Below are 12,136 nucleotides of genomic sequence, written 5' to 3' on the forward strand. Positions count from 1 at the left end.
GAGGAGTGCTGTCTGGTAGATGTGCAGGGACTAGAATGCCAACAGGCACAACGTCAGAAGGTTGTGAGGCCGGGAGGTGGTGAAAATGGAGCATAAAAGGGGAGAAATGGTGAGAGCTAGGAGGGTGTGTTGGTAGAGGGTGGCAAACAAAGAGGGTGAGAGACAAGGATGGGGAGGCAGGACAGAGGGAGTGGAAGCTGTTGGGTGGAGGGAGTGGGGACTGTATGTTACTGTAGATTGAGGCCTGGATAATTAAAGGAGTGGAGAAACGGTTCAAATGGCTCTGAGCACTATGGGACTCAACATCTGTGGTCATCAGTCCCCTAGAACTTAGAACTACTTAAACCTAACTAACATAAGGACAATACACACATCCATGCCCGAGGCAGGATTCGAACCTCTGACCGTAGCGGTCACGCGGTTCCAGACTGAAGCCCCTAGAACCGCACAAGGAGTGGAGAATGTGTTGTAAGTATATCTCTCAGATGCACAGCTCACAAAAGCTAGTAGTGAAGGGGAGGGTCCAGGTGGCTCTGGTAGCAGGTAGCCATTGAAATCAAGCATGTTATGTTCAGCTGAATGTTGCGCTACAGCGTGTTCCACTTTGCTCTTGGCCACTGTTTGGTGGTCGCCATTCATCCAGGTGGACAGCTGGTTGGTAGTCATACCAACATAAGAAGCTGTACACTGATTGCAGCAGAGCTGTAAATGACATGGTTGCTTTCACAGGTGACCTGGCCCCTAATGGGGAAGGATAAACCTGTGTCAGGACTGGAGTAGGAAGTTCTGGGTGGGTGAATTGGGCAGGTCTTGCACATGGGTCTTCCGCAGAGATATGATCGTTGTGGCAAGGGGTTGGGATTCAGACTGGCATAGAGGTGAGCAAGGCTCTTATGGAGGTTGTTTGTGCAGTAGAATACCACTTTAGAAGGGGTGGAAAGGATCTCAGGTAGGGTCCTCCTCATTTCAGGACTGATGATAGGTAATAAAAGTTCGGGAGGAGGATATGGTTCAGTTGTTCCAGTCCAGTTTGGTATTAGATGACGATGGGGTACTCCTTTGGTTCTTGGGGGTAGTAGGAGTGTTGTGGGAAGTGGCATGGGAGATCTATTTGTGGGCTAGTCTGGGGGATAGCTCCTGTCTGTGAAAACGTTGGTGAGACGTACAGCATACCGAGCAAGGGAGTTCTTGTCACTGCAGATTTTCTGTCCTCAGGTGGCCAAGCTGTTTGGCAGGGAACTTTTCGGAGAGAAAGGGATGACAGTGGCCAAAATGCATGTTAGTGGGTTTAATGTGGTTAGAGGCACGAATGGAGCCATCAGAGAAGAGGAGGTCAACATCAAGGAAGATGTCACGCTGGGCTGCAGGGGACCAGATGAAGCAGATGGTAGAGTAGGTATTGCAGTTGCGAAGGAATGAAGAAAGAGTGCCGTGTGTCACGATCATGAAGATAACACCAATAAACCTGAACCAGACTAGTGGTTTGCCGTTTCCAGAGGCTAGGATGGTCTCCTCTACATGATTCATATGCAGGTTGGCATAGGAGTGTGCCCATGGCTGTGACACAGCTTTGACTGTATACCTTCCTTTTAAAGGAGAAGTAGTTGTGAGTTAGGATAAAGTTAGAATGGTATATGTAGAATGAGTTTGTGGGATTGGAGTTTGGAAGACTTTCGGAAAGGTAGTGTTCAAAAGCAATAAGACCATGGGCATGAGGGATGTTGGTGTACTTGGTGTACAGGGATGTGGCATCAACAGCGATGAGCAGGGATCTAGGAGATAAATGGGGGGGTTGGTGGAGAGTCAATTCAATGAAGGACGTGGTTGGTGTCTTTGATGTGGGAAGCTAAATTACAGGCAGTTGGTTGGAGGTGTTGGTCAACGAAGGCCGAAATTTATTCAATAGGGACACAATAACCAGCCACAATGGGACATCCAGGGTTGCTGGGTTTGTGGATTTTAGGGAGCAGTTAGGAAATGGATGTTTGGGGTGTCATAGGGGTGAGGAGGGAATTGGATTCAGACGAGAGGTTCTGGGAAGTGACTAAGGCTTTAAGCACAGACTGGAGGTTGTGTTGGACTTCTGGGATGGATTCACTCTGGCAGGATTTGTAGACGGAGGAGTCAGATAATTGGCAGAGGCGATCTGCCAGGTAGTCAGTGTGATTTATAACAGCACTGGTGGAACATTCGTCTGCAGGTAGGATGATTAGATCATGAATTGTTTTGAGGTTGTGTGTCACTATTCTTTCTTGTGCTGAAAGTTTGGTGTTCTGAGGAAAGGGTCTGGGAAAGGATGGTGAGGCTAAGTTGGAGGTAAGAAATTCCTGGAAGGTGACTTGCAGATGGTTAGGGGGGAGGGGAGGTTATGGTTGGATGGTTGTGTGAACTTGGAGAGACAGGGTTCAATGTTGGGATCAGGTTGGTTTTTGTTGGAGGGATTGGTGGCAAAGAAATGTTTCCATTCCAGGGACTGGAAGAAGTAGAGTAAGTCTTTGGTTAAATTTGAATGTAGGGCTAAAGGTGAGGCCCAAGGATAGGACTGAACCTCCTATGGAACTGAGGGTTTTGGTGGAAAGGTTAACAACAGTGTTACAAGAATGTTTCGGCCCTGCATTTGGTGGAGTGTTGGTAAGGAATTTTGGGGTATGTGGCATGTTGAAAAGTTCAGGTAGGCAGGGTTTAGATGCTATGAAGGGTAGACGAATGGAAAGTAGAATGTCAGCAGAAGGTGGTGTCTGGAATGCTCCTCCAGGTGCTGGAAAGCAAGGGATTCAATTTCAGAGATGTGGTGTATGAAGCAGGGATCGCACAATAGCAGCATCTAGCCAAGGAAGGAGAGATGGTAGTGGGATGCCTGTGCTGTGGAGGTGTGTTTTTGCAGTATCAGATTTGTGAGGGCTAGGGAGTAGCGGAATCTGAAAAGGCTAACGTCATTTTGAAAGGAGGAATGGGATCCACAAAAAGGAATTTGTATGGTTAGGCCGTTTGATTCCATGGTTTAGGCAGCATTGAAGATATAGGATGTGTGAATGGGTTTTAGCCAGGGAAAGGAATACTTTTCTTAACTGTTGCAGAAAGATGGAGCAGGGGTCCACTGTGGCAGGAATGGTGTGAACAAAACAGGGACTCGGAAATCGGCAAAATAGATGTTGACGATTGTGAGAGAAGCTGAATAAGAGTGTATAGTAATCAGGTAAAAAAATCTTAATGCCACTTGGTAGCAATTACAACAGGGCAGAACTTGTTGTCTCAGCCATCCGGAGAATTGGTGAACTTATACTCACAGACAGCACATGACAGTGCATTGAAATTCTTGGTCTGATGAAAAATGTAGCGAGCTAAGTAAAAGTTTCATATCAAAGGAGAAGTGTAAACACTTGGAGCTAAGTGTATACTGACGGATGGTTGTTCAAAGATGCGTCATGTGAAATGACTAACAATTCATTTCTTTATAATTCCTTGTGAGACCTAGTATTGCCATGCAATACTCGACGTTATTTTTCAAGACACCACCACGTTTATTTTGGGTAGTTCATCTCAGCATCTGAAAGTTTTGCTATAGGCTTCGCATAACATGCCATTCCTTATAAAACCTGTATAAAACATCGTGTCATATCCCGAAAAATTGTAGCATTAACCGTCTTGCTGACAGTTTGGAGGAGACGGTATGCCCCGACAACATTGACACATTGCGTCCTCGTTAGCATAGGAAACCCATGTCTTATCGTAGGCCCTGTTCCTTTACTGTAAGATTTCCCTTTCTGCATAGTATCGAGCAAGGTAATCCACAGAAGCACTCGTCTGTGAGTTGTGGTTGCCAGAAATAAGTTCTGCAAGATTTCGTAGATGATGCAATTATCTATGAGGAAGTTCTGTCTAGTAAACACTGAAGTAACATTCGGCTGATCGAACTCCGACTAGTAGTTCTTGATACAGAAAACTGCAAAGTTAGAGCATAAATTCTTTATTGGTTAAAAACAGTCTTGGTTGCAATTTTAGTTTTTTATTTTTCAACGACGCGTTTCGCCTTATTTAGGTATCTTCAGGTTATCTTTTCTAGATAGACGCGAAAGGCACCAAGGTATGCATAGCGCATTCCCGTTCACAGGAGAGAGTAACAGAGTAAGATGGGGGCTCAGGTAGTAAGCATAATGCTAAAATTGCAACCAAGACGGTTTTTAACCAGTGGTTTGCTGTATGTCACATATGGATTGGAAGAATTTCCATAAATTCGTTGGTTATAGGATTGATTAGTGAGACCTGAGCCAGTCATATCACATAAGTATTTGAGAGTAATAGTGTATAGATATATTAAGTGTAACTTATAGGTAAACCAGCCGGCCGGAGTGGCCGAGCGGTTCTAGGCGCTACAGTCTGGAACCGCGCGACCGCTACGGTCGCAGGTTCGAATCCTGCCTCGGGCATGGATGTGTGTGATGTTCTTAGGTTAGTTAGGCTTAAGTAGTTCTAAGTTCTAGGGGACTGATGACCTCAGAAGTTAAGTCCCATAGTGCTCAGAGCCATAAGGTAAACCAAACGGCAGGTTAAGATTCATTACTAAAATACTGAGAACCTGTAGTTCGTGCAACAAACAGATTGCATGCAAATCAGTGATACGTTCTGTGCTTGAATGCTGCTCAAGAATGTGGGACCTACACAGATCACGCGAAAACGGTTTGACCTCTGCCGACTGAAACCGCCTGGTGACATCACGGGCACCTGACGAGATAAGGAAAACATACAAGCGGAGCAGGGACGAATGGGGAATCATTCCAGCGACGGTACGGGACGGAAATTGGGAAGTCCATTGACATAAGCTATTTAGAAAAGAGGCAGACTGTTATGTGACCGGCGTCTTGGAAGGAGCATATCGGAAACGTCGACACTGATCGGCTGTTCGCGTACTGCTGTCGTGAGCGTGTAGAGGATTGAATGAAGGACCGCGAAACCTCGAGTAGGCAACAAAGTGTTGGACGTTCACGACTCATCACAGGACGTGAGTGTCGGAAGCTTTCCGCTATGTAAAACGGAATAAGCAGTGATCGCTGGCAGATGCGAGTACAAAGCCGATGCAGACATGCTTCCTAGCACACAGTACAGTGCACATTGGTATACACGACGCTCTGAACCAGATGAAATTTTCGTGACCTCACTTTGAGTCAACGATATCGTCAGTTAAGATTGCAGAGGACACGGGACCAGTGGGAATATGTCGCCTAGTCGGATGAACCATGTTTATTGTTACACCAGACCGATGAACGTGTCCGGATACTCTGTTATATAGAAGAAGGCGAACAGATGCTCGAAACAAGCACCGCACCACGGACGAAAGCCGGTGGGAGACTGATCTGAACACGATGGAATACGTTCGGGACGCTCCGCGAGCGCAAGTCACGTCTCCGTAATTTACGGGAATTGCGCGAACTGTGATTAGGCTTCCTGGGCCTCATACTACAGGAGGCCAACCAAAGATTTGCTATATTGCGTTCCAGAGGTGGAGCAACGCGTTATTAAGCACGGGGTTATTATGTTTTGGCTGATCCACGCGTATCAGGTGGGACTAAAAGTGGACATCGAGCATATACAAAGAAGGGCGATGGAAATAGTCACTGACTTGATGATGGACGACAGAATAACAGAAGTGTTGAAAATTCTTCACCGTCAGGCACTCGAAGGGAGATACCGTATTTCTTGCGAGAACCTTGTATGTGAACCTCAAGAATCTTCTTACAGAGGAGAAACTGTGAATATGTTTCAGCCCTCTACATATGTATTATATGAAGGTACTGCCGATAAAATTGGGCAAACAGCAGTACTTACAGAAATTTACAAGCAGTCATTCTTTCTGGCTTCCATTCGTAAATCGAACGGGAAGCAATAACCAAAAGTTTCCTCGCAATTGGCGGTGACTCGATGGATGTTGATAAGGATGTAGATGTAGAACGAGAAGCAGTGCGATCTTATCGCTATATACAGGGTGAAAAGCATTTAAACCGACAAATTCTGGTAGGTTGTAGGGGACATCAAAACAAATATTTTTCCCTAATGCCATTTTTTCCTATGAGGAGTATTTAAACCGGTAGAGGAAGATTCCTCTGGCGACAAATTAATTAAACCAACAAAAAAGTCCAGAGGGGACATATCTGGGGATCGAGCAGGCCATGGTACAGGACCACCTCTGCCAATCCACGTTTCTGGGAACCGTCGGTCCAGGAATCGACGCACCCGACGACTGAAATGTGCCGACGCCCCGTCATGCTGGAAGCACTTGCGTTGCCTTGTAGGGAGCGGGACGTTTTCCAGCAATTCTGGCAATGCTCTGGCGAGTAAACTGTAATAGTGCCTGCCATTTAATGGCCTAGGTAGCAGATACGGCCCAATTAAACAGCCCCAACAACACCGACCCACACATTAAGGAAGAACAGCACTTGATGAGCGCTAGTAACTGTGGCATATGGGTTATCCTCACTCCAAACATGCGAATTGTGCATGTTGAAGACTCCATCACGCCCGAATGTTGCTTCATCGGTAAACAACACAGAGGATGGAAATGGAGGATGCATTTCACAGTGTTCCGGGTACCACCGCGAAAACTGTGCTCTGGGTGGATAATCAACTGGTTCCAGGTTGAGGACACGCTGTAAGTGAAATGGACGTAACAATTGCTCTCGAAGGACTGTTCTTACATTCGTTTGATTCGTCCCCATGTTAGGTGCAATTGCAAGAGTGCTGATTGAAGGATCCCGCTCCACACGCTGCAAGACAGCTTCCTCAAATTGCAGCGTTCTTATCGTGCGACGGTGTCCCTATCCAGGTAATCTGCTAAATGACCCGGTCTCACGCAGACGTTGGTACACAGCAGGAAAGGTCGCATGATGCGGGATACGGCGATTAGGATATTGTTGTTGATACACCGGCTGTGCAGCTCGTCCGTTGTGGTGGGCTACGTAGTACGCACCAAGCATGTCAGTGTGCTCACTCCAGGTGTATCGCTCCTTTAGTAAACAGACACAATGCACTACTACACTGGTGGACAGCAGTTGGCTACAACTGAAGAGCGTAATACGGCCTCCACCGGTTTAAATAATCCTCATAGGAAAAAATGACGTTAGGGAAAAATATTTGTTTTGAAGTCCCCTACAACCTCCCAGAGTTTGTCGGTTTAAATACTTTTCACCCTGTAGAAAGGAAATACCGATCTATAAATTTAATATTTCCTAATAAATTTTCTTTAAATATTCTCCTCCTTTGTCCGTAACTTGATGATTACTTTCCCGACAGCCGTGATACTCTTTAGTACACAACCCAGCTGCAATCTGAGGAGCTATTTGTTTTTTTAGGTTTTTTAATTGAGACGCGAGACCAGCAGCGAGGTCAGAGGAGCCTGCGTGACCTCTCGCTGACGTCTCAATATTTTCGACGAAGCCATTAGAGAAAGTGCAGAGACCGATGGGAGAAGCTGGCGCCACCGCCACTCGTGCTCTATAACGACGTCCTCTCCTCTGCTCTTGTCCGGCTGCAGCGGGCCGCCATTGGTGGCAAACCGTGCGTGCGCCCCACACGGCAGCCGAGCGCGTGCGCAGGTCAGACGGCGGCGACCACGCCACTGCCAACATCACATACCGACACCGTCTAACGAGCCGCGACAAGTTCTCCGCTTTATATTTCTGCTCCGGAACTCTAGTAAAACGCCTACCATCATAATATTTTGGCTTTTGATGCTCTGGCAGCAGACGAATGGGAAAACTGGTAGAAGCCGACCTCGGGGAAGATCAGTCTGTATTCCGTCGAAATGTTGGAACACGTGAGGCAATACTGACCTTACGACTTGTCTTAGAAGAAAGATTATGCAAATGCAAACCTACGTTTCTAGCATTTATATACTTAGAGAAAGCTTTTGACAATATGGAATGGTAAACTCTCTTTCAAATTCTAAAGGTGGCAGGGGTAAAATACAGGGACCTAAAGGCTATTTACAATTTGTACAGAAAGCAGATGGCAGTTATAAGAGTCGAGGGGCACGAAAGGGAAGCAGTGGTTGGGAAGGGAGTGAGACGGGGTTGTAGCCTCTCCCCGATGTTATTCAATCTGTACACTGAGCAAGCAGTAAAGGAAACAAAAGAAAAATTCGGTGTAGGTATTAAAATCCATGGAGAAGAAATAAAAACTTTGAGGTTCACCGATGACATTGTAGTTCTGTCAGAGACAGCAAAGGACTTGGAAGAGCAGTTGAACGGAATGGACAGTGTCATGGAAGGAGGGTATAAGATGAACATCAACAAAAGCAAAACCAGAATAATGGAATGTAGTCGAATTAATTCGGGTGATGCTGAGGGAATTAGATTACGAAAGGAGACACTTAAAGTAGAAAAGGAGTTTTGCTATTTGGGGAGCAAAATAACTGATGATGGTCGAAGTAGAGAGGATAAAAATGTAGACTGGCAATGGCAAGGAAAGCGTTTCTGAAGAAGAAAAATTTGTTAACATCGAGTATAGATTTCAATGTCAGGAAGTCGTTTCTGAAAGTATTTGTATGGAGTGTAGCCATGTATGGAAGTGAAACGTGGACGATAAATAGTTTGGACAAGAAGAGAATAGAAGCTTTCGCAATGTGGTGCTACAGAAGAATGCTTAAGATTAGATGGGTAGGTCACGTAACTAATGAGGAGGTATTAAATAGAATTGGGGAGAAGAGGAGCATGTGGCACAACGTGACTAGAAGAAGGGATCGGTTGGTAGGACATCTTCTGAGACATCGAGGGATCACCAGTTTAGTATTGGAGGGCAGCGTGGAGGGTAAAAATCGTAGAGGGAGACCAAGAGATGAATACACTAAGTAGATTCAGAAAGATGTAGGCTGCAGTAGGTACTGGGAGATGAAGAAGCTTGCACAGGATAGAGTAGGAAGGAGAGCTGCATCAAACATAGAACAAAATTTCTTATATTACCTATCTTACCAGAATGCGTTTCAGCACATGCGCCATTATTACTGGGGTTTTATTATCGAGCTCTTAGTATTCTTAGTTGTTAGGCTTTGTAGAACTTTCGTGGACTGGTTCGACAGCTTGTTATAATTTGTATCGTGGCCATTGTCATCATGCATATGCTACTCTGTTGCAGGTGGAACTTTTCGTATCACCACTCACAAGTATAAGCACTGAGTTTCAAAACACAATGTCAATATTCGTTCTATCTTACAGACAAAAATGGTTCAAATCGCTCTGAGCACTATGGGACTTAACAGCTGAGGTCATCAGTCCCCTAGAACTTAGAACTACTTAAACCTAACTAACCTAAGGACATCACACACACCGATGCCCGGGGCAGGATTCGAACCTGCGATCATAGCGGTCGCGCGGTTCCAGACTGAAGCGCCTAGAACCGCTCGGCCACAGCGGCCGGCTCTTACAGACAAACATTCTGTTTTGAAGTACTCGAGTACGAATGTAAACGATATTATCGATGTCAGCACAACTCTACGTCCTAATCTATCGCTATATTAATTTCCTTTCTGAGAAACTATCTCGTATTTTAATAGCAACCGTTGAGCACTTTCAATTTGCCACCTTTACACTAGTCATTCTGCTACTATTTAATACACTTACTCGGTCCATAGCGAAATTATCTTTAGGTTTCAATGCACACGCATTGTTTTTGTGGAAATCTCTTCAAATTGTTGCCTTTATACTTCTGTCCTCCTACTCAGCCTCATGTCGGTTCTGTGGTCTGTTTAAGCAACCTGTTGATAAACGTACGCTACTTCGCCACTTTGAGAGGCGAGAACTGGAACTACAGTTTAATTAAATTTTAGCGATGTAGTTTTTAAAATCCTAAATCCCACATTTATCACAATCTCTCTCTGTGTCCCTCTCTCGACTAAAATGGCAGAAATCTTTAATATTTTCTGTGTTCTAAACGTATTTTCTGAACGTCAATACATGTGCGATAAAATTGTAATTACAATAGAATTGGAACTGTTTCATAATAAGTTAGAACTCATTTATACAACCTCTCAGTTGGTTGTAAGGCAACCTGAACGCCTAAGTCAACCGTTATTACGCTTCAGTGAACATTCTATGGTTGAGTGTCCAACGTGCATGCATCGTGCTGTTGAGTGGACGTAAATTAATACTAATTTCAGCACTACGAAGCAATTTGGTAGCTTGTATCCGTCTTGAGCCATGCATTAGACAACGATGCCATGCGACTTCACTGTTCTTAAAGTTTTCTTGCCTCCTAATTCGTAGATTTGTCACAGCTACCATAGCAGTCTCTTTTCATTTATATCTGCGGGTTCCCAACATTGACTTCCATAACTTGCTATAGTTCCACGATAAATCTGTAAAATCGCATTTCAAGTGTATGTAATTATATAGTATATATAGGGTATATAGTGTATAACTGTGTCACATACGTTTAGTAGTGACGAATGAGGACAGCTAACCGTACTGCGTTAAAAATATCAATATCAGAGTGCGCTGCAATCTGGAGCTGTTTGCTGATGACGCTGTGATATGAGAGGTGTCATCGTTGAGTGACTGTACGAGGATGCAAGATGACTTTCACAAAATTTATGCACACATCAAAAAAGAGTCTCACCGCGGACTTCTAGTACTCAGCCACACACAACTGATATAATCAAAGTGTACGGACCTGAAGATAGCGTTGACACATCGTCGAAACTAGTAGTCACGTAAATATGAAATCTTAAGTACAGCTGGGGAGTTTCATTTGTAATAAAAATTATACAGCTGATGTCCCACCATCGTCCAATTTAAATATGGATGTACGAAGAGCAAATGGTTCTGTTTGGCTACGTGGAGACCATTTGCAGCCCTTCATGGACTTCGTTCCGGAACAACGGTAGAATTTTCATGGATGACAATGTTCCATGTCACTGGGTCGCAATTGCTCGTGATTGGATTGAAGAATATTCTGGACAATTAGGGTGAATGATTTTGCCACCCATCGAATATTTATGGGATATAATCGGGAGGAAGTTCGTGCACAGAATCCTGCACCATCAACATTTTCGCAATTGTGGAAGGCTATAGGGGCAGCATGGCTCATTATTTCTCCAGGGGCCTTCCAACGACTTGTTTCATCCATGCCGCGTCGAGTTGCTGTCCTACGTCGGGCACAGGGAGATCGGACACGCTATTAGGAGGTATCCAATGACTTCTGTCGCCTAAGTTTATTAACGAGTGGAACAGGAAAGGAAATGACCAGTAGTGGTACAAGGTACCCTCCGCCATGTATCATACAGTGGCTTGCTGAGTATGTATGTAAGTGTAAGTGTAGATGTAGAAGTACGGGGATTGCCCAGAAAGTAATGCATCGCGGTTTTCTTCTTCAACAAATCTTTATTGAACGTAATGATAATTACACACACGAAAGAATGCTGTTTTATCTACACACCCTATTTTTCTATGTAATCTCCACCCCTTCTACGGCCTTTCTCCAGCGCAAAACAAAGGCGTGTATGCCTTGTCGGTACCAATCCATATCCTGGTGGAGGAGCCAGTCCTTCACTATGTGAATCACCTCCTCACCATCCTCAAAATGTCTTCCACGAATGGCATCCTTCAATTGCCCAAACAAGTGGAAGTCCGAGGGGGCTAGGTCAGGGCTATAGAGTAGATCGGGTAACACTGTCCAACCCTGTTTTGCAACGTGCTCAGCAGTCCTCAGACTTGTGTGGGGCCGAGCGTTATCGTGTTGCAGCAAAACATCTCCTGGGTTGCTGTGGCGCTGAAGTCTTGAGTTTTGTTAATGTGTTGACGTATGCTTCTGAATTAATGGTATCTTCTCTTGCCATCACATCAATGAGAATCAAACCTTCACAGTCCCAGAGCACGGTGATCATGACCTTAGCGGCGGAAGCACTTGCTTTGAATTTTTTTCTTCTGTGGGGAGTGGGAATGGCGCTATTCCATCGACTGTCGTTTTGGTTCGGGCTCAAAATAGTGAACCTACGTTTCATCATCCATCACAGTCCGGGACAAGAAGGCCTCCCCCTCAGCTTCAAAACGTTGCAGCAAATAAAGACAAATGTTTTTTCTGTGCGATTTGTGATCCACCGTTAGACACCGCGGGACCCATCTTGCACACAGTTTTGAAGAGTGCTGATCAT

The 12,136-nt window shown here is 45.0% G+C and overlaps 1 protein-coding gene across 6 annotated transcripts in view; it reads left to right on the forward strand.

Moving 5' to 3' along the window:
- The window catches only part of LOC126457360 (schwannomin-interacting protein 1 homolog), a 1,975,729-nt gene that overhangs the window by 1,812,087 nt on the left and 151,506 nt on the right, over positions 1–12,136 (forward strand). The window lies entirely within an intron of this gene.

This window comes from Schistocerca serialis, chromosome 2, assembly GCF_023864345.2.
Source record: "Schistocerca serialis cubense isolate TAMUIC-IGC-003099 chromosome 2, iqSchSeri2.2, whole genome shotgun sequence".
NCBI lineage: Eukaryota > Metazoa > Arthropoda > Insecta > Orthoptera > Acrididae > Schistocerca > Schistocerca serialis.